At 32.2% G+C, this 14,244-nt stretch overlaps 1 long non-coding RNA gene across 1 annotated transcript; it reads right to left on the bottom strand.

Moving 5' to 3' along the window:
• Positions 1-7,657: 7,657 nt before the first annotated feature.
• Positions 7,658-14,021, bottom strand: LOC149549568 (uncharacterized). The gene is made up of 4 exons (XR_016354476.1): positions 13,736-14,021; positions 8,501-8,527; positions 8,210-8,325; positions 7,658-7,868 (listed from the first exon to the last, which is right to left on the bottom strand). It is a non-coding gene; the product is annotated as an uncharacterized LOC149549568 (long non-coding RNA).
• Between the last annotated feature and the right edge of the window lie 223 nt (positions 14,022-14,244).

The raw sequence follows: 14,244 nt of genomic DNA, 5'->3' as shown, positions 1-14,244 counted from the left end.
AACAATAGATCTCCTTGATGAATCTTGAATGCTTGAACACTTGAATTCTTGGTGGATGGTAGATCTTCATTTCATGTAGCTAGATGCTCACATAATAATCGGATATTAGATAGATATTCATGGATGATAAAATGAGAGAAAAAGGCTGCCTTATATAGAGATCTAGGGCACAAACTCCTAGAGAAGGATGACATGGGAACATTAAGTCCCAATTAACCTTAATCAATAGAAATGGACCTAGATTAAATACAATTTAAGATTCTACCATTCTAAAAACTAAAACAGTCGATGCGAAAGCAGGAAAGAAACTCTCTGAACCCTGAGATCACAAAACTCCCATAAATTGAAAATGGGACCTAGGGTTAGGGATGAAGTCGACCTTGCCCTAGGTTAGATTGAGGTCATCCTTGACCTAGGTCAAGGTCGAGGTCAACCTTGATCTAGAAGGTTTTCCTTAACCTAGAAGTCAAAATCCTTAGTTTCATAGAGCAAGTTGTCAGAAATAAGCTAGAAATAGAGACAAAGAGAAGCAAAACAAGGGGAAAAAAACTAGATTTATACAAAGACCCATTCAAGGTGCTTGACATGACCCCATACCACTTACTTGGAGGGCTAAACACTCTTAACATGAAGGTGCTTCCATTTTAAGACCGTATAGTTCCAATATAATTAATGGTTGTGACATCTTTGTAATGTCCCCTTTTAGGGTTAGACATGAACATCACTCAATTAAGTCATTTAACATTATATATTTCAAAAATCTATGTTCATGGGTGGATAGTATGTGTCATCCAATTTACCCAATGTTATTTTATTTTATTTGTGAATCAAAGAGTACAAATATTAATCAATTTTTCTAGATATCATCTAAGGACTCCCTCAAAGTTTATAGGTCCACATCTGCATCGCAAATGATTATGGATTGTGTACCCCTACCCTCTATTGGGTAAACCCTTACATTGGATTTATACAAGCTCCTCCGTGTTAACATAGTACTTCTTACTTGAGATTAAATAACAATATTAAAGGTATTCCCCATTTAATGATTATTGATAATAATAATCTTGGAACCCAAGTTTATTCTTAATAAGGGTGTTATTATCTAAATTTATGATTGAAAGGTATAGATGATATCTAAGTTTCCTAAATGACAAACGTGCATTGGATTCCCTAAAGTTTATAAGTCCAAGCCCATAAACCAAAGGATCATGACTCGATGACCCCTATGCTATCTTGGGACAAAGGTCCAATTTCTTGGACTTAGACAAGCCCATCCTTGGTAAGAAAATATACTTTTTGATCAAATAAATAATAATGATACTTAGAAATAATTGTTTGTAATATTTATGACTTGATTCTAGTTAGAATTATCCCTTGATTTATTATAAGTTATTATTAATAAGTAATAATCATATGATTATGTGTGTGTGTGTGTATTCATTTATAGGTATCAACTTTATGCCCTATAAATTACAAATAAAAATAAATGATGATTCTATTTATTTTTATAAATTATCACTAATGATTATATTAAAATATAATTATCTATAGTAACATTTTCCTACGTCATGAAATAATCATGATAAATAATTAATACTATATGGTTACCTTTCCACATAATCCACAACATTGATGGTTTCATCTAGTTATTGGTGGGCCCCTCCTCGTAAATGTGACATTTGTATGTACTTACCTCTATATTCCATGATATTTAGTGATGATGATGCACATGGGATATATATTGCATGAGTCGTAAATGATCTCGGTGTGTTCATAGGATGAAATTGAACCCCATGCAACCTTTATCTTTATGGAATCTAAAAATCATGAAGGTATTTCCAAAAGATTTCAATATCTGCTCCTTAATTCTATCAGTAAAACTTCCCACCCAAATTGCCAAATTTTAATGAAGAAAATGGAGAATTTTAGTTGTCATTCCCACAACCAAAAACTTGTATTATTTTCTCGTAGATTGGTAGGAAAAGAAATCATCTTTTACTGATATAATATATATTGTATTATATTTATTTTCCTTTTTTTGGTGAACTATTTAGAAGTTATGAATGACATGTGACTAAATTTGGAAATTATAATTGTGAAAAAGTGTTGAACAGTCATGCCTAAGGAGTCATTATTATTACCATAAAGGTAGTTCAAATGTCATTCTCAATGAAGAATTGGACCATATAATACATCCATGATTCGAATAAGTAGAGTAAGAAAAAAAATAAAAATGATTGATTAGGATGGTCAATTAAAGCCCAAGTAAAATTTGACCTACATAACCAAAAATTCATTGATTCTAGTTTATTTAGGTATGAGCATGTTTATTAAATTCTTTATGAGCATCCAAGGATTGTACACTAAAAATCCTATCATAGGATTTTTTTTCTTTTACAACATAAATATCAAAGGGTGTTACCAAACTAGATAAGAGGTTTAATCCATTTGAGTATAGACTTTGTGTATGGATTTAGAAAAAATGGTTTAAAAAAATGTTTCAAGCTAATTGTTTATAGTTGTGTTATTTTCTATTTTGTTCTTTAATGTACATGTCACATTTTCTTGTAGTATTTGGTATAGACACCTAAATGTGATTACACCATCAAGTAATCTTATTCAGTCATCTTCTAAGACATTAGTGATTAAATATTTATTATTTAATTAATTAATCATCATCCCCTAGTTAATTAAGTTATTTAATTAACTATAGTCCAATTGATAAAATCAAATGATAACCCAAAATCAATTTATAAATTAAATCCTCATTACTTTATTAAATTATATAAATATCAAAATCTATTTGATTTAATTTCTCAAAACTCTTTTTATTAAATAAATCATCATAAAACCTATCCTTACCCCTAATCCAACCCATTCACCCATACTAACCCTATTTAGCCAACTAACTAACCCATCCCATCAAAACTAATCCACTTACCTCATAACCCCTTTCGAAGCTAAGCCTAATCCCCCTCCTAAACATGTGCACAACTTTAAGCAAGGGTTAAGACTTGCTAACCCAACCCAAAATCAATTTATCACTTAAATCCTCATTCCTCTATTAAATTAAATAAATATCAAAATCTATTTTATGTAATTTCTCAAAACCCCTTTTATTAAATAAATCATCCTAAACCCCTAAAACCTATCCTTACCCCTAGTCCAACCCTTGCACCCATACTAACCTTGTTTAGCCAACTAACTAACCCATCCCATCAAAACTAAGCCACTTACCTCCTAATCCCCCTCTTAAACATGTGCACAACTTTAAGCAAGGGTTAAGACTTTCTAACCCTAGCCAAAGTCAATGGTCTCCCTTTTCCTCTCCCATCCCTATCCAAGAGGATTAATGGCTCTTACATGCCATTAATGCCTCTTGCATCCCTCTTACACACTCTTCCTCCCTCATTACTCCTTTTGACCATCCATTTTTTCTATCCCCTCACACTCATCCTCCTTATGACAAGTGTCACTCCCTGATTAGCTCCAAACAAGAAAAATCCATGTGCTCCCCTTTCAAAGCATCATAGCCCTCCCTCACCATTCTTCCATCCTTGGATCTTGACCCTCCATCTCACTACCCTTTAGCCTATAAATTGAGCCCTTCCCCTCTCACAATCCATCATCTACCAATGCAAACTTATAATGCCCCACTAACCAATATAACATATCCATTTACACCTTTACCATGTTAAAATCCATCTTCACCTCCATTGTTGAATCCTCCACTCACCTCCATGCTTGAAAACAAACCATCCCTTGAAGCTTGAGCACAATCGAGTACACATCCCCTAATGATCTAGACACATCTACATCATCACAGGTCACACCCAAGGAGCTTACCATTCTTGTTTTTCCTTCCTTCTTGGTGTTCACCTCATCTTATCACAAGTGTTTCTATTAGTTAGTATTGTAAATCTTAAAATTGTTATTAATATTTGTAGCATGCTAGGTTTTTAGCATTACACTTGGTTGTAAACCTTAAGTTTGGATAAAGGTAAAGTTTGCAATATTTTCTCAACAAAGACAATGGAAACAATGTTATTAATTACTTGTTCCTTGATCATGTCCCAACAACTAGTTATCCTCACAATAACAATAAGGTCGACCAAACTCTAGCTTATCAACTCTATAGTTAAAACCACACGTTGATGTCAAACTAATACATTTAGGAGGCAAATTGTGAAATGATTCATGTAGGGTTCAATCAAGTTTAAAGGTAAATATTAAAAGTGGTAAAGTGATATGAAAATGTCTCCCAAGGGTTTCTATTTTTAAACATGACATATGTAGAAAATTAGATCTATTTGGTACTTAGGTGGAGTTCATGTTTAGGAGGAACAACGTACCCAAATAGAGGATGAAGTGAGTCAAGAGAAAGGAGAATAAGGGGTAATAGAAATGAGAAAAATAAATAGAGTGACAAGTTCATGTGTCCAAAGGTACAAAGGAAGGCCAAGGGTCAAACCAACTAGGAGTGTGAAAGAATCCTATAGATCAAAGAAAGATCAATTCATAAGTTAAAAAAATTAATGGGGATTGGGACCAAAGAAACATTGACGGTTAAGACTCAAGGTAGATTTGGTACTTGACACCGATTTATTGTGTTTTTATGTTCTTCCATAGGTTCAAAGTTGCATATGTTAGAACATACAATTAGGGAGATGACATGTATAATAGATTGAAGGCTTGACATTTCTAAGAGAACATAGAGAAGAGCAATAGATGAGATTAGAGAGAAAATCAAAAGCAAGAGAAAATTCAAGATAATATAAGGAATAAAGAGTTATGAGGCATAGTAGGCAAGGATCAAGTAACAAGCCAAACAAAGACATTCCAACTCAAAGGTGTACATTGACACTCACAACCTCACAAAACTATAGAAAGTGGAGGTTGAGTAGCTAAGATAAGATAAGATAAATTTATTAATGTCCAACAAGAGACCTACGAGGGTCTAAGGGACTAAAACAATACAAAGGGAAAACTCCAATAAAGGGAAGCACCAAACAGTGTCTGCAGAAAGAACATGAAAGCAAAACAACAAAAGAACCAAGAAAAGGAATAAAAATAGCTAAAAACTCCTTACAAGTGAGAAGTAGTCCAAAATGGAAAGGTGAACAATAGAGAAATCAAGTACTCTAAAAGATCGCCTCTAAGGTCTACTAGAGGGACGCTACCAAGTACGATCTCTATAGGGTCTCACAGATCTGGTGTGAACTGAGATAGTGCAAAGAGGTTGTTTCAATCCTTGGGTAAGAACTGTAGGACTGAAGAAAGAGGTGATGAGTTGCATAAGGGTTAATGTCGAGAAAAGTTGGAGTTGTATAGCTATATAAAGCTAAGAAAGCCTAGAACTTTGGAACTAGTTTACAAGCTTCCAAGTCCACCCCTCAAATTCAAAAATCAAGGAAAAACTCAAACACTCCAAAGAGAACAAAACACATTAAAGAAATGAAATACACAAGGTTAGTATTAGAGGGTTATAGATGATAAATTGTTTTATTAATATAGGAGGAGATGGGTTTTACAAATTTTATAAGGTCTCAATACATTCTATATAACAATTAAACGTGATTGTACCTATAACTCTATGAAGGGCTCTACACACTATCTTATTTAGTACAATGAAATTTTAACGCTTATCTACTTGCCTCTATACATTTTTCTATCTAGGATACCTAGTGATTTATGGTGAAAAATAAAACTAAATATCATCTTTTGTACCTTTAACTAATAAAACCTTAATTTAAGAGAAAAAGTGGAAAGAGAAATGAATGTACATTTCTCCTCTACTTGTGCATCAATAATAGTTTTCCATTGATATATTTTCTATTTTTTTTAAATTCTATTTTTTTTAAATACTTACATTTACAATAATGAGAATAATTCTAATTAAATCACTTCTAAATACTTTATATAGAGTGAGTTATAAAATAATGAAGTTGGCCTTTCTTCTCAATGGGTATGATTTTATTATTTTGACTTTCAATTTATCAATTTGTTTTAAAAGCATGTTGATGAATGCAAATCCTAGTAGATTTTGAGTTGAGCATTGGTCAACTAGTAATTTTGTTAGAGATCATATGTATAGATAGAGGTAGTGATCTATATAGCAAGTAAGTGCAAAACCTATGTACTTTCGATATTAAGCTCAATATGTAGAGTTAATGTGAGCTAAGTCATCTTATCCGAGTCTTTGAATTTTGTAAATTCAAACTTTATTATTAAAAAAATATTTACCCATAAAAGATAAGTTACAAGAAAAAAAAACCTATCAATCTTATAAAGCTTCATCTGAGTTATAAGAAAAATACTATAATTAAAACATTATGGAAAAGTTGTATATTTTGATTGGTATTTTTTTAATAAATTATTTATTGTAAAACTCTCAAATTATGAATATAAAATTAGAGCTAGGAATGTGCTACTCAATTTGATAACAATTAAGCATTTAAAGTATATATTTATAATCATAGCTTTCATTATTTTTAGAGTCTCACTATGTCAAATTATATGACTTTATTTATAAATGTTGTTTATAATTAAGCAACATACATACTTACAAACAAGCTTCTCTTAGCTTCAAGAATATTTAATCTCTACTAACAAGGCCAACCACGTGAAGGTGGAAGCTTATATGGCCTCCCCTAATTGACCTAAGATAGGACACGACACAATATAGCGCCACCCGATAGGACACTCATTAATTATATTGTTTATATTATTTATATTTATGTGTTAGTAGTTAATTATTTTTATTAGATGAGCTCACTTTATGAATGTGTTATTTTATATTATTTACATTACATGTCAATAGGTAATATTTAGAAGTTATAATTTCTTACACTGCTTTGGTTGAAAATGAAAAATTATTATTATTAAAATTTTGTGTTGCCATAATATTAATATGTGATTGTCAAGTTCTTTGTTGATTGTGCTTTATTATGTTCAAAACAAAACCGTCATTTGCAATATGAAAAATGAGCATTTAACAACTATGTAAACATGTTGTGCCATGAATTACATTCATAAAGTTTTGTGTTGCCATAATATTAATATGTGATTGTCAAGTAGTCCTCTTTATTGATTGTGCAAAGTTAGTTCAATATCTTTAAATATTGTTTTTATCAAGGTAATTTATGGTTGTTCAAGATGAATAATGTTAATATGAGTCAAAACATATTATTATGCTGATATGCTTATGTTAAGTTGGTTTCATAATATGATGGTTTATTATTGTCCACTAGACATATTATTAAGTGACTCGTGATGTGATATATAAATGATGCATTTAGTTATATGAAATTATGATTAACAACTTTAAGGTTAACATCAAAATTATAAAACTATTATTAAAAAAAATTATAAACTAACCCAAAATATGCAAGGGACACAAGACATGCCTTAAAGAATGGCCTTAGCCTATTGACCATTCTTTAAGCTGTCAAAGAAAAAAAACTTTAAGGAATGACCTTGGCCAATGGACATTCCCTTCAGTCTTTGAAGGGGCTTTCAACCCCTTCCAATAACTAAATCTTTTATTAAGCATTTTGTTTTTACATGTTGCAAAAACTATTAGATCAATGATTGATCAAAATAGTGTCAAAGAAATGAGAAATAACCAATCACATGCTTTGATGCTATGAATCCATACTAGCAACTTCACTCATATGCTCAAACTTTCCATAATGGTAAAAAATAAGTAGCTAAAAACACTATTTGGGACTTGGAGGATCCTTGCTATCAAATACTTGACAAACCGCCTCTACCAAGAGAGTTGACAATATACAACAAGATTCTATATTTTGCACATTAAGGTCACTTGGGGGGTCATGAACTTGCATCATTTACAATTTTGTGTAATCCTGCCATCCAATCATTATCAACTTAGCTATAAATCTTTCCTTGTAATGCAACAAATATCGATACAGTAAAATATAAATATAACCAAATCTAAAATCTGTCTAGAAATTATGTAATACAATTTTGAAGGCCTTTAATAGTGCCTTTTCTGATCTTCTTAAAGATGTTCTATTTTTCTATATAACTTGCATCTTTTAGAGAAAAAACTGATAAAATATCATAGCAAATAAATTATTAAGTCAGTCACACAGCCTGAAAGTTGCAATTTCATTTATCACAAAAGGCAGGTTGTTGAACAAAAATGTTATCAAAAGAATTTCAAATACAAAGAACATGTACATACCAAGTCTCTTGGCTTTTTTTAAATTCTTTTCAATAGCACCAAGCTTGTCAACTTCAATGATTTTAGCTTCTCTTCATTATATCAAGCCACAAGCAGCTCTGGTAGCTACAAATTCTCTGAATTGTAATAGTTAGCATTTTAGAACTTGAACTAATGCTTAATCAAGGAATATAGTGGAACATAATGATCTGAACATGTTTGTGATATAAATTAATTGTACAACTTAGCAAATATATAAGAGTTAGAAAAGGAGAAAAATTTAATAATTAAAAAGAAACTAGTGTAAGTTACCTCTCAAAGTCTCCTTGGGAACTTTTCCTGCAAGAACATAAAAATAAATACAAGTAAATCTATTAAAAATGAAAACAAATAAAAATATTCTTACAATTAGGATAAAAAATGATGAAATTTAAGATAAGATTATGAGTTATAAGAAGCATTTCATGATCATTAGATAAAACATCAATCACAGTTGACAGTCAAACGAAGTGGCAAAGTAGAATGAACAATTACATAACCAAAACTCAAAATATAATTATAATGTAATACTCAATGAAAGAAAAACCATAAAAATCCATGAACATAATGAAATTGTAACCTACATGGAGATCTATGACATCTACAATTTTAATACACTCTCGTTGTTGATTGATTTGAAAATAAAAGGTGGATTGTGATTGTGATCAAGTCTCCTAGATCACAACCTTTTAGCAGACAACTTTATCAATCACCTTTTGTTTATGATTGTAATATTCATCCATGTACACAAGGTCGGAAACTGATACCAAAACAGAAGGTGGATTATGATCATGTTTATTTATTCTTTTATCAATGGCAACATAATCTTGGAATAAAAATTTGGTTCATTGCGTCCAGCTCTATTTTCTTGGTGGCAAGAACATAATTTCACTCCCATTTTATTCCTAGTCTCTATAACTTCAAACAGACCATGGCTTCTGTGTCATGCTTCACAACCTCAATATGTCATTATTGAGTGCACATTAAGAAACTCATCAAGATGTGGAAAAAGTAGGTGGGTGTATTTGTATAGAGTATGCAAGAAACTCAAATGCCAGAGTCATACGAACATTAAGGAATTGGTGGATGAGTTGCATATTTTCTTGGGTGATGTAATTTCTGATTGCTTGGACCCCTTCTTTGGAAAATGGACAAAATTCTACATAATTGGTAAGAGCATAAAAATTGGTTCATTGTAATTATATTGCCCATTTTATTCCTAGTCATTATTGAGTACATATACTCACAAGCTCAAAAGTTGTGGACTAGTTAGCATAAAGAAACTCATCAAGATGTTGAAGAAGTTGTGATTTAGTTATAAAAAAAAAAGTTATAAGGAAATTCAAATGCCAGAGTCATACAAATATTAAGGAATTGCATATCTTCTTGGGTGATGAAATTGTTGATTTCTGAAATTTCGCGTAATTGATAAGAGTATGAAAATTGTGGAGTGTGGATTTCAGACCAAATGGAGGAGTTCAGAGCAAAAGGTGTCCAAATTCACTTAGGGATCACCCCTTCAACTTAGTCACAATTTATTATCTATGCTTCAAATTTGTTGTTGTCTAAGAATCAGAAGTCTGACTCGGTATTACAAAGTCAATCTCTAATGTGATAGTATTCTATTAAATATACTATGATATTATATTTACCTGTAGCCTTCACCTACTTTTTCTCAGATAAAAATTGAGCATTTGTGCTTGCATTTATGTACTGTTGTTACTCTGACGAAACAAATGTTTTAGGTCTAAATCAGATTTAGGAAGCCCTAAATCATAATTTTAGAATTTTTTTCAATCTTTGATAGAATCTGAACTTATAATACAGGCTGTTGCAGTATGATAGAGCAAATTATGTAGATAAATGAAGAAGAATGAGAATAAGAAAGAGAAAGCAATTTTAATCTATTATTTATCATTCCCAAGAGGCTCACAGATGCATTCCCAAAACCAATGTAAGGGAACAACCATAGTCATTGCACCTTTGGACAGTTTTGATTGATAGGACAATAATTGACTTGCACTGATATCGTGTCAAAGATTTAAGGACAATTATCTCAGGTTAATCATGGAGTGCCAAGAAAGAACATTTCAAACAGAGTGAAACATCTAACATTCCAAACATTCATTGAAGTCACTGAAGTGAATCTGACTTTGGTCACCAAACCAAGCATAAGCATGGTGTGTTATATCCCTATTGAAAATCCGTAGTATTTTCTCAATAAGCCTATTTTATTTAAATCTAGCAAGGACTAGGTCTTGTGAGACCACACCTTAACCAAAAACTTTAGAATAAATTAAATAGACATGTGGAACCATACAGCTGTAAGCTTTCCTACTAAATTTTAGAACAAAACTGTGTCAAAGAAAAATGGATTATTTTTCCTTCACAGAGACCATAAATGCTATCTACGATTTAAATTGAATTTTTAATGAGTGGTAACTAATCAGTACCCTTTATATTCAATTTCATACCTTGTAAGGTTGTAAGTGTTCATCTTCCAATCCATTAGGTCCATCAATGTCAAATACATCACCCTTCAGCTCATCTTTCAGGTCAATTGATAACTAAAAACTACAACCAGGCTGCTGAAACTGAAATAATGAACTGTGCTGGAACTGAAATAATAAACTGAACTAAAAATTGATAGCTAAAAACTCCGACCACACTGCTGGAACTGAAAAATACACCGTTGTCACCAAACTATCTTTCTAAGCCTAAAAGACATTTGTATATGGCTGCAAAGTTGGTAAGAGCCAACACCAATACAAGATTCTTCATTTAAGAAAGTAGAAGAGGGTCCCATTTTCATGGACAAGACAAGCACCAGGGAAACTAATAAAAGAAACCATCTGTATGCTTCATGTAGAAATCTGCAGTCCACATTACCATTGGATTCAATCTCACTTAATGAGTTGCATTCAAGAGTAGGCCAGAGCACCAACAAAGGTTTTAACTTTTAGGGTGAGAAGCAGCAATTAGCTTAGACAATAGTTTACTAGTTAATTTCTCTAGCAGCAAGCCACGTAAGAAATAAAAGCAACAAAGCCAAAGTCTTCGATCATTAGTGGAAGTGACGGCAAAGACTAGTCTACTCCAAACGATTAGTGAGGTTAATTTGCACTAAGAACATGTAGTAATGACCCAATCTCACTACTATTTTCTTTTTTAATGTTTGGTGAAGCTTAATTCAACCCAAGGTGCAGTTAAGGGGAAGTCCCATCTTACAAATTTAATGAGATAAAATCCAATCCATGAAGCAATATTGTGACTATTTAGCATTTAGAAGAAGTAATTCATCTAAAGAATCTTTCAGGAGCTAGAAAAGAATAATTAACTTGCACTGATATCACATGAAAGATTTACTTACAATTATCTCGGGTCTATACTTACAAGTATAGAATAGATTTAAGATATGATCGTCAATCAAACCCTTCATCAACAATGTCACATAGAGCCTAGAATCATCGTTCAGATTAGTAATGGTATTTTGGGACTGTCTTACAAATGAGTTTTCAGTTATCTAGAAATTATAGCTTGTGAATGGCACATTGGGTTCATGTCAAATCCTATCCAGCAAAACTCTTTCTAATAGAAAAGCTTTGATTCTTTGGAAAATTTACAGCGATCTTTGTGTTTTTGAGAAGTCAACTTTCTCAAGCGTATTCCATTGATTATAAGGAAGGTATCCAGTATAATCGGGAATCCAATATCTTTTGAAATAAAAATAGCCATATGGATATAATTTGTTTTGCATATTGTTGAGAGGTGGACATCTTCTTCTTCATAGCATCTAGCGATCATAAAACTTATGACAGGTATCATAAAACTAATGATAGTTTCATAAAATTTATGACGGTTTCAATGATTATACCGAACTGAATTAAAGATAGTCTGTGAAAATGCTCTGTTATTTCCAAATGTATATTAAGTGCGGATGAAAGGAATATGATAGCATTGAATAAACCAAAGAAAATAACACGTTTCTTGATACTGATTAAAGTCGAAAAAGAGGACTGAGTAGCAAGAAAGATAGACTAGACAGGACATTTAGAAATACTCAAGCCAATAATATTCCCACCATGCACGGAAGGACACTTGACATCTTTACCCACGAGGTTTTTCAAATCAAAAGTTTGCATGAATACCAAGAAGGTAAAAAGGCTACAAGTGCTACTAATATGGCATGTGTCGCAACAGTAATAATACTTCGAGAGAATTGAATTATTTCTGTCTAGCTCCAATTTCGTCAATTTTTCATATGTTTTGTATCAGAAGAATCAATACTTGGCAAGTACTCTATGACAACCGAAAAAAACTACCAAACACTACAAACAAAACAAAAAAAAACATGTCTATGTTTAAAAAAAGAGAAAATCCAAAGTGTAGAGAGAACCCCTTAACTGGACTTGCAAAAACTCTTTCAAAGTGTAGACAGAACTTTTAAAAGCAGAAACACAAAGTGTTCGGAAAAATATTGCAGGAATCAAAAATCTGGGAAATCGTGGGATTCGTTAGTTAAAATTATCACGAAACTTTGATCTCAATTGCAAGAAGATTTCAAAATTTCTATAAGCAAGATGGGATTAAGCATCATGGGCATGGACAGCAACATTTTCACGAGAAGGAAAAGAGTATGAAATGAAATGAAATAAATTGTTCACCATCACTAGCTTCTCTTTCTGTGATATTTACAAATTTTGGTAGTGCGTCAAGCATTTGTGGGAGGAGCTAGAGAGGCAAGGTGTTGAGGGAAGGATGATATTGACAAATGGAGATGGTAACTATGGGGATTCCAAAAAGTGGTTGAAGAAGGGAGATGGGAACTCTGTGCATAAGATGCGATGAATGCTTTACATGTCTGAGACTCACAGAGAGAGAAACTAGTCTACGAACTCTGTCTGAGAATGTCTGAAATCCGGCATTGGGACCAGAGCGCCTGCTTCCTCTCCATGTGACCTTACCCTAATACACCAGCAATAACTTAAATCAAACTATGGGGATTCGAAAAAGTGGTTCGAAAATGGTGCAGGTGCTGTGCCGAAGTGGTAAGGGGGAGAAGCATAAAAAATTAATGGACAAGATTAAATGTGAGGGAATTAGCAGCACATACCCTATGCATGTAGTGTATGCAACAAGTATCAGATGTGCCAAAGATGTTTTGAATGCTAAGTCGACAAGTTTTATCTCGCTGCAGTGAAGAGGGGAAAAGTAAGATTAATTCAGACTTATCCATGTACTAATTATTTAGGGTTATTAGACAGATCTGTCACTAACTAGATATGGACGGAGAATTGGATAGATCTGTCATAAACTTCAAGCAAATTGAAACAGCCATTAATTTCTATGATTTTCAATTAATTCAGACCAACAAGGGAATCTAGACAAATATATTTAGAATTATGAGCCTAATTCTACGCACCCTCAAACAAGTCTGATACATACAATACCTGATCATATTTTTGGGATTGTATTAATTAACAATAACAAAGAGGTTGGATTACATACCAGAAGAAGAATACTGACTCCATCACCGCTCCTCTGTTCTCCTGCTTCTTCCATTGCTACCCAACTAAAAAAAGCCCAAAAACCCCAAAAGAAATACAAAACGTAACAGATGAAAAATAGATAAAAGGACCAAGAATTCAACAGAAAAACACAAATGAACCTAAACAAATAGACCACCAGTGTGCACACTGTACAAACCCTACAGAAATGAAAAATGCAATAAAAAATAAAAATAAAATGAAGTTTTTACGAGCTAAATAACAGACGGGAGGAAAAATTCAAACAAAAAAAACTTTCTTTTGTTAGATGCAGAATTATTTATGGTGTCAAAATTGTCTCGTTTCCCATTTTTTTGGCTTTTTCAACGGTCAAAATTTGAATGCGTTTGCCATATTTGAAAATTTGTTTGGGGATATATATATTTTTTTAAATGCTTTATTCTTAGTTTTTAAAAATATAATGAATAACTCTTCCATGTGAGATTCATTTGAGAGCAATATAAAGTTTTG

Source organism: Cupressus sempervirens, chromosome 7 (assembly GCF_028749045.1).
Source record: "Cupressus sempervirens isolate cs-2001-9-10 chromosome 7, ASM2874904v1, whole genome shotgun sequence".
NCBI classification, from domain to species: Eukaryota; Viridiplantae; Streptophyta; class Pinopsida; order Cupressales; family Cupressaceae; genus Cupressus; species Cupressus sempervirens.
Note: the sequence above shows the minus strand (reverse complement) of the source record. Positions and strands in the feature narration are given on the sequence as shown.